We start from the raw sequence: 10166 nt of genomic DNA, 5'->3' as shown, positions 1-10166 counted from the left end.
GAGCAAATATCAGTTCATAATTCTTTTGGTGCAAAATTCCGCATGCTCCAAAGCTCTTGTTGCTTGAGTACGTTTTTGTCCAGGCATTTTTTAAAAAGCGAATTAAGACAATATAATTCAATAGAGGGGACTTGGGGGGGCTAACTAATTAGTCTACAGTAACTCGACAGTCCGCCTTTTCTACTCTCCAACACTACTAATCAGCTTTGTTTGATGAGAAGCATGGACAAGTGTCCCCCTGACATGCAAAGTGACTCTGAGGTCAGGATTATGCAGATTATTATGTTTAGTGATGTGTCCCTTTTTTTGTTTTCCCCACCCTATTATTTTGAAAAAATTCAGGCCTGCCATAATTCTCAAGGAATAGCACAATGCACACCCATATGTTCTTCATCTAGATTCACCAATTTTTAGTATTTTGTAATATTTGCTATCTATGATCTATCTGTCTATATCGATCTATCTATCAATCTATCTATCTACCTACTAAAATCCTCTCTAATTTTTTTTCTTTGAGCCTTAGAAAGTAAACTGAAATCTAAGTATTTGAGAGACTGAAACTTGCAGGCTTGATGATAGCTTCAACAACTTAGTGAGACCCTGCTTCAAAACAAAAAATAAAAAATAAGGGCTGCAGATGTAGCTATAATATCACCTCTGTGTACTTCAGTATTTATTACTTAAGAAAAAGAACATTTTCATACTTTACCACAATGCCATTTTCCCTAGGAATTTAAAAAGCAGTGCAATAGGCAATAATACTTAAAGTGCATATTCAAGCTGGGCGTGGTGGTACATGCTTGTAATCCCAGTACTTGGGAGGCTAAAACAGGAAGATCACAGATTCTTGGCCAGCCTCAGCTACTTAATGAGGCCCTCTGCAACTTAATGAGATCCTGTTTCAAAATAAAAATTAAAAAATAGAAATGAAAGTGTAGCTTGGATTCAATCTTCAAAGTGCTCCTGGATTCAATATCTAATATCTCAAAGAAAGATGCATATTGAAATTGTCACTTTTCTCCAAATGTTCCCCAAAATACAATATACTATTTCCTAAATTAAAACTTAAAAATCTAATCAATGTTTCTACATTTTAATTGGTTGTTGTCTCATTTTTTGCTATTTTTGGTGCTGGGGGTTGAATCCAGCCAGGGCTTCACACATTGTTTTGTCAGTAGCATTTATGACAGGAGCATTTTGAATAATTTAATTCTGTTATCTTGTAGAGTGTCCATTGCTGGGACTTTTCTGACTGTTACCTTATGACTAGGTTGCAAATATTTTGTTCAAAATTATGTTGCTTAGGTGGTATTATTTAATTCCTATCACATATCTTGAGGTGGATAATACTAAGCTGAAGTGCTTGGTTAAGGTTGTTTATGAAGTTCTCTCTTTTATAAAGTTTTTCCTTTATAAAGTAATAAGTACCTTATGGAAGAATCCTTTGTTTTGTAAACAGCATGAGTTTCTAGTCCCAACTACCTTTCACCCAGTGATTTCAACATTAAAGGGTGATCTGTATCTTTCTGAATTAGTATTCTGTTGATTGACAACTGAGCCTTTGTCTAGTTTTTATGTTGTATAATAACCACTGAAACATTAGGATTATTTAAGTTTTGGTGTCTATCCATCCGACACTTCTATTATTAATTTGCTCAAATTTCACTTTTCTCAGTTGACCATGGTTAGAAACATCCTTTTTCAAAATTCACTGAAGTTTCATCTCCAACCTACTGTCTCAACAGTTTTCTGGCTGAATAGCATTTTTAAAGCATGTACCTTTCTATTTTGTAGTAATAGATAAAGGTTAGAAAATAGATGAAGACATAGGTGAAAGTAGTAGCATATAGAGTGGTAACAGGATGTCTGGTGCCCTAGGAAGCAGACTCTAACACCGAGACCTGTATGTAGAGTGAAGAAAGCTCTCAGGCTCAGCACATCTGTGGGGAAAGGAAGCCAGGGAGAAGTTAGGTCCTAATGCAGTGCCACATGGCTTGCAATTGTGGTATCAAAATCCAGTGATGAGGAAGGGTCCCCTCTTGTCTGGGTTTTCCAGTTGGAAAGTTGCTTGGAGTGCCCCTCTGGCCAACCTTCTTTTCATCTGCAGATAGATTATTGAAAATTGTGGCTCTGCTCTGTCAGTCTAAATTACATTAAGAGTATTAAGAGGCGCTCTGCAAAGACAAAACAGGATTTGGCAATTTGATTTCAGGGAGACTTGAAAGGTCAGAGATGGAAGACCAAGGTGGAAAAATAAAAGGGCTTCGAGCTCCTGTGGTGAGAAACAGCAGTTGGGAGTGAGGATGACAGCTTTGCTAACCAAGGTGTAATGTCTTCAGCAAGAAGCATCAGCCGAGACAGAATTCTATTTGTCTCTTTGTGGAGACAGGGAGCTATACTGATTTTCTAAAAGGAATGTGGCTTGTTAACTTTGCTTTTTCTCATATGATTTCTAGTTTAAAAGTACTTTTGGTTCATCAAATGATTTTTTTATTGAGCAAAAATAAAAAGCTATTTTAATTTTCCATTTATGTTTCTTCTAATTTTATCAATTTTGATCCAAAGCTGCTATTAAAAAACAGTGCAAAGTCTTCATGCTTTAAATAAAATTTGTTGCCACCTTTTAGGCAATGGACAATTATGTAAGAATTTAATGAAATAAACCTCATTTATGTAAGGTTCTAGAACACATTTCTACACATAATCACTTTACTACTAGTTATCACGTTATGTTTTGTTAGTGCTCTGCAGATGACGGTTGTGAACCAGTTACAGTTATGAGTAATTAGATGGATGGTCCTGCAATAGGATCATGTACTCATGCTCACTAAGTAGTTAATATGGCCTTGGCATCGGACTACAGATGAGTTAAGAGACATCTTTGAGCTTCAATTTTCTTTCTTATTTCTTTCTTTTATTATTCTTTTCATTTTCTCTCTTTTTCTTTCCTTGTCTTTTTTCTTCTTTTTCCTTCTTTACTGGCTCTGGAGATTCAACCTAGAGCCATTCTACCTTTGAATTATACCTCCATCCCTTTTTATATTTTGTTTTGAAACAGGTTCTTACTAGGTTGTTGAGAGTCTTGCTAAATTGCTGAGGGTGGTCTTGAACCTGTGATACTTCTGTCTCAGCCTGTCAAGTACTGGGATTATATGTGTGTGTGCCACCAGGCCTGGCTGAGCTGCAGTTTTATAATGTATAAAATAGTAATAATAGTCTCCTATTAGAATTTTTGTGAGAACAAAATGAGAAAATGAATGTAAGTGTTAAACATGAGAACTGACTCACAGTAAATGCTCAAAGGCGGTTTAAAAAGTTCTTATTTAATCGTGTGAATATGAGAGACTGCCCAGCAGGCATTGTTTTCCTGACAGATTATGTTTATGTGACGGTGTAGGAAGATTGTAAACATCTGTGCTTTGGTTACTATCTTCATGATTTATTTAACCATGTGAATTTTGTCAACTGTTTTCAACTAATCAGACACAAGCAGGCACAGGCAATGCCATTGACACTACACAGATGGTTTCTCCATCCATCAGCATCCTGGGTGGGGCATCCCTGGGGACAAAGCAACTCTCAATGTTAGAGGCAGGGAAATTTGAGCTTTTGAATTTTCAATACCCTGGAATGCTTCTAAATGCCTATCTGTCTTAGCTCTGGTGCTGGAAAAGTTTATCATTTGAAATACATTTTTTCTTAGAAAGTCAGTACCAACAGGACTGCCTGATTCATTAGGAAATGTCCCTTTCTGTTGTAGATAGGAAAAAATTAAAAAAGAAGGAAACTTGAGAGAATTAAAAATTATATTTTAATGCCTACTCAAATGTTTATTTTTGATACTAGAACATTAAGAAAATGTAAAGGTAAGAGAGAAGAATATGTTTTAAAATAATTTTTCTACAACAGTGTTATATACCCATTGTAGAAAATGCAGAAAGCAAAGAAAATTAAAAAAAAAATTCTAGCTAGACGTGGTGGCACACGCTTGTAATCCCCGTACTTGGGAGACGGAGACAGGAGGATCCCACAGGTTTGAAGCCAGCCATGCTGGCTTAAAGAGACCCTGTTTCCAAATGAAAGAATATAAAATAGGTCTGGGAGTGTAGCCCTAAGGTAGAAGGGCTTCCAGGAACCCCAGTACCACCAAAAAAAAAAAAAAAATTCTGATACTCCTTCCACCCAATACAACTATTCCTAACATTCTGATATCTTTAATTATGATTAACTTTTAACATATGTATATAATATATATGTATACATTTATACATTTGTATATACATATATTTTACTTAAATGGAATAACATTGCACAGTGTTTTGCAACTTGCTTTTTTTAGGTATTGAGGTGTTTTCAAAAAATCTTCTACTTCATTGCAATGTCCTTTTATGTTTCTTTTAGAGATGTAAGCAATCTACTCTCAAATGAAATGTAATTTCCCTAGTCTCCTAATTTTAAAGAGTTGGTTTGTGTAAAATCTTATTGCCGCTATTAATAAATGCCTAATGAATAGTTTTTTAGCTAAGGGGAAAATTTTGAAAAGGGTTGGGTAAACATAACACCCAAACTCTTTATTCTGGTAAGTTTATCCCCACAAAATGATTGAATTTGATTTACTTAGCATTAGAGAACAACACAAAAGGAAAAACAAACAAACAAACACAACATAAAACAAAACAAAACACCTCGTGAAAACCAGAAGTTGCAACTTTCACTGAATGTCGTAGAAAACAGAGTAGCAGCAATGCAGATGCATGCTGAGACAATTCTTCTTTGGTATAGTAACAAGGGACAATAAAAATGACCTCACACGTGAGACTCTTGCAAAGTGATGCACACAGAGAATGGGGAAAACAAGGATTGTTCTGTGAACTTAACAGCTTTCTACCAAACACTCTTTCTGTTGGTATACTGCATAGGGATATTAAACAATAGCAAACCTAATAAATATTTAAAAGGTTATGATTTAAGACATAATAAATCTTAAGATTTAAATGTTTTGGGCCAAGAGATGTAGCTCAGTGGCAGAGTTCTTGCCTAGCATGCATGAGGCCCTGGGTCCAATCTTCAGTATCACAAACAAACAAAAATTTCCTCACACTCCAAAAAAACTTTTAAAAACCAAAATTAAATTAAGTGTTTTATTTCTTTTTTAAAAAATTCAAAGTATTTGGTGTAGCACACGTCCCATTCTTCTTGGATATAACATGATATATAAGAAGATGAAAGGCATTTTTTATGTTTCAGCAAATTTCAATCAGCTTCTGACATTGTGTGCTTAATGTGTTCAGAGGTATAAATTATTTCTGAGAACAACTTTAACATGACTTTTTCTTTAACCACATCTGGCCTTTCTCTGGGGCACCTTCATCCTGTTTGTCATAACCACTTCCTTCATTTTAGCCTCTATATTTGCCTCCTCTAAACTCTACCTTTTCTAAACTATGATTGTATGCTTGGTGACTCTGTAACAGCAGTTATGGGGGTGCCCACCACCAGTGATTTCTTCTATATCTTCATTGCTATGGTTACTTATAGAATGTCCCCTGGAAGGGCTCATGTGTTGATATTCAGAGGTGATTGAATCATGAGGGTTATAGCCTCATTAGTGGATAAATTCATTGATGGATTAATGAATTTATTGGGTGTTAATGTAGGCTGGTAGGAGGTGGCCTTAGGGACTCATATATGTCTAGGATTCCCTTTCTCACTCTCTCTGCTGCCCATCACCATGCTCCAAGCTCTGCATATGTGACCTGGCTTAACATGGAGTGAAACCTCTGAAACCTCCAGAATTGTGAGCAAATAGATCTTCCTCCTCTAAGTTCTGGTCATCAGATGTTTTGGGTCATAGTAGTGAGAATGCTGGCTGAGACATCCATGGATGCTTGATTTGCATTTCATTACTAGCATCATTGCTTCTTATTTCATTGTTGCACTTTCATATTTGTTGAATAGTTTTCTCAATAATTTATTTTTGTAAAATGCCTTATGATTTTTCTCCTTGGGAGACAAGGAGGCAACATAGTTATATGCTTTGCTGTAGGTACATGAGCTGAATAACAGAATCACAGTGACTGAAGGGCTTTGAGTTAATTGATGTGATTAGTCATTAACCAGAATATGCATCTGGTATTTATGCATATTAAATATTTTGTTTTTTATTCATGGACTGAAGAACTAGCAGCAAAGTTTGTACTTTATGCAACTTCAATTGTGTTTTGTAGTTGACAGGTACATGTTCTGAGAGATACATCGCTAAGTGATTTTCTTATGTGAACATCATAAAGTACCTACACAAACTAAAACAGCTATTCCATCATTAAATTAGATGATCTTACAGAAACATGATCATATTAGCAGGCTGTCATTGCCTGAAACATTGTTGTGGTGTATGACTACTCATAGTTAATATGCCATGGCAGTAGAAATATGAACCATATTTCTTGGTACCAGTGTTATTTAACTAATCCATAGTTATAGAAATTTCTGCATTGGAGTTGTGCAAAGCAAAGAATAGTCACTAAGTGTGTATATATTCACACTTAGTGGGTGAAGGGGATGGCTTCTAAATTGTTTTTAGTAGGCTGTGAATAGCAGCATCTCTCCCTCTCCCAAACTACTTGGGAGCAACACTGGCCTAATAGAACCTGAAGAATACGTTGTATTTAGGTCTCTAATTTGGACATCTTCCATGAAATAAACTCTGAATCATGCTTGCCAGATGTCACTACAATGAGACAGAATCTAGGAACTACATTTCTTCCTGTGTCTCTGCAGAAGCATCTGAGTAAAGGAGTTCATTGAAAATTTCAGTCTAACTTGGTAATCTTGTTTTTTACAATTCTTTTTCAGGAACTTTTCCTCTCCACCTCCTCACTTAATGAACAGTAAGAAAAAGAGAATCAAGTCTTGCAGGGCCAAGTCTAAATGACAGTTCCTGAAAAATCAATCTTTAAAGTTAAATCAAATCAATGATGTTTAACAGAAAAGTAGGGGTGGAGGAAAAAGAACCCAAGAAAGTTAAAGAATTTGTAGCTGAGTCTGTAATTGAAGTGGATTGATGATAGCTAAAAATAATGGGAGTATTCATTGGAAAGAGGGTACAATGGTCTTAGGAAGGAGAATTTGAGGAGACTGGGAGATTTCTCACAGGATCTTGATATATTGTCTTAATTATCTTTGCACTCACAGTCTGTCACATCATAAAACCTTCTAAATGCTTGTTAAATGTAGCAAAAAGTACTGTCTTATTGAAAGATGGGAGCCCACCATAAAGATAAGCACTTACTAATATGCATTTTTGAAAAATATTATTTCCATAAAGCCTAGACTAAATATGACTAACTATATAGGTCATCTATATAGTTATATGACTTCTCACTGTCACTAGGTAGTCAGGGTGATCTTTTTGTAAATAGAAATCATATCATGTAGTTTTTTTTTCTTAAAAATTCCATAGGTTTCCACTGCACCAGAAATAAAATCTAAAATGTTTTCCATGGCTCATAGGCCCAAGTAATCCAGTGCCCGACAAACTCTCTGGTCTCAACTCATACACCTCATCTCTCAGCACTCTCCTGCTGCCCTCCAATATGCTTTAATTACAGTGGCCTTCTTTTTCTGCTCCATATATATGCCAAGCCCACTGTAGGCTTCAGGGTCTTTGTTCTTGCTTCTGTTTGGCGAGTTTTATCTATAGATCTTGACATGGAAAATTCTTAGCAAGTTCCTAATATATGGAAAAAGTAAACATATTGTTGTCGTTCTTTAGAAGTTTTATATTCTTAGAATGCCTGCTCTAGATCTTTTCATTCATTTTCATCTGTCTTTGAAGTAAAGAATAAGTGATAATAACTCTGCTTGTGAGAGAAGAGATGGCATGTGTATCTATAGCAATCAGGACAATCTAGTTATGATGCAGTGACAAATAGTTCCCAGCCTCGCAGTGGTTTCAAACAACAAAAGTATTATGTTTTACTCATCATTGATGTTCCATGTGGACTGGTGAGATGGTTTGTTCACTGTAGAGATGCTAACATTTATGATGGTTCTATTCATTGTAGAGATGCTAACATTTTGATGCTACTAACATGGGGTTTTAGACTCTGCCAAGTTAGAAGACAGTTTGAGTAGAGAGTAGAACATTGTCATTTCAATGTCTCATGCCAGGAATAGCACAAATCATTGTTTAGATTCTATTGATATTACATTTGCTTTTGATGTTTCCTATCCACATTTTCATTTTTTAAAATTAGGCTTTGATGGCAGAGACACAGTTATTTAATTGGATTTTTAAAAGAATTTGAGAGCTGGGCATGGTGGCACATGCTTGTCATCCCAGCATTCGGGAGGCTGAGACTAGAGGATCGCAGTTTGCGGACAGTCTCAGCTACTTAGTGAGGCCCTCTGCAACTTAGTGAGACCCTGTTTCAAAATAAAAAAAAAGAATAAAAAGTAGGGTTGGGGTGTAGCTCAGAGGTCAAATGCCCCTGGGTTCCACCAAACCCACACACAGAAAAGAATTTGGGGTTCTTTTAACAATGCAGTTTTCTGGGGCCTACCCACCTTGACTCTGATGTAGCTGGTATAGCATGGGAAATAGTAGCAAAGGAATCTACATTACTCAGAGTCACTTATAGGTGATTTGGAGGTCCAGCTTAGAGAAAGCAACAAATATTAACCTATTGTAAATGCTTACTAAATATTTTTTGATTGACTATACAGGTAGGGTTCTCCTATGAATAAATATTTAAGGAAACAAGTTGGTAATTTAGATGAAAAAATTGTTTGTGCTGAATTGCATTTCAATGCAATTTATATTAAAGTTTCAATGCCATTTATATTAAAGCAACTTCTACTTTCGGGATGAGGTGATCCTGGGACTTTTCTTTTTTATTCTGTGCAGGTGATTAGGTTGATTTATACAGCATCCTTGCTCTCTCCCATCTCTTGTTCAGGAGGAAGACACAAGTCTGTAGATATTTTAAAAGGAACTGGGTGAACCCTTTTATTCATTCCATTTGAAATAGACAATGGAGGAAGCAATCCAATCTCATGTAATTAGAAGTTATTTTAATTGCATGAACCACAGCCCACATTTCTTTGACAATGACAGATAATGGCTTCCTTTTTATATTGTGTTGAAAAATTTAATGGCAAATGACTTTTAAATTCCAACTAACTGGCAACTAAGCACTTTGTCACTTATCTCTGCAGTATTTTTCACATTCTGATCACAGAAAAACAATACTAGAAGTAAAGATCATAATGGTGTCATAAAAACAGAACCGTAAACATATACTTTAAGTGAAGTTAATGTTCCATTATGATAGATTACTCATTCCCTTGAAAAGCTCGACTATTTAAATCCAAGATCTACTAACTTTTCAATACATGGGCTTTTTTTCTGAGAGCAAGCTTCAACCCAGAGGTCTCTGTGGGTCTGCATTAACAAGCAGTATGTTTTGGTTCATAAAATCTGAAGGTTTCTGAAGTATTAAAGCTTTCATAGAAGGTAAGCAAAAACAAACAAGCACAAGAAGGAAAAGATGGTCCTTAAAATATTCATTATGTATTTTAAAAATTAATTTTTAGGAGATTCTGTTTTCATGATTGTCCTGAGGTCTTGCTTTACTAGCAACACTGTTTCTTTCCCTTCTGGGCAAGTTATTCATAAAGCTAGAGACTATTACAGGTTCTGTATGAACACAGGACTCACACCTAGAAGTGTGGGCTAAAAGGAAAATAGCAAGAGAACATTTATTCAAATACCTTCCTCATACGAATATGGTGTGTTAAATGTTTATATTCTGATTAGTGAATCTGAATATATTGGCAAACAAGTAAGGAATCTGTAGAAGGTAATCCTGCCTTTGTCTAAACATGGATAGAGTTTGTCTTGGGAGGTGGTAATCAACTAAAAGGGCGGAAAGAAATGCAAGAAATCACACCTGCTCTTGTTTCTTTTAGTTATGTTCTTTCTGTTGCAGGAAAGTTTATGCCTTTCTTTGCTTACATTTGAGAAGAGAACATGCACACACTGGAAACAGTCTCTTCTCTGGTGGATTTCCATGCACTATTCTTGGAGAATAGTCATTAGCATACACAGCAAGGAGTTTGCTTGTGATTTGCTTGTTAATAGGCTTCCTGATGTTCTAATAAAG

Source organism: Muscardinus avellanarius (genome assembly GCF_963383645.1).
Source record: "Muscardinus avellanarius genome assembly, chromosome: 1".
NCBI classification, from domain to species: Eukaryota; Metazoa; Chordata; class Mammalia; order Rodentia; family Gliridae; genus Muscardinus; species Muscardinus avellanarius.
Note: the sequence above shows the minus strand (reverse complement) of the source record.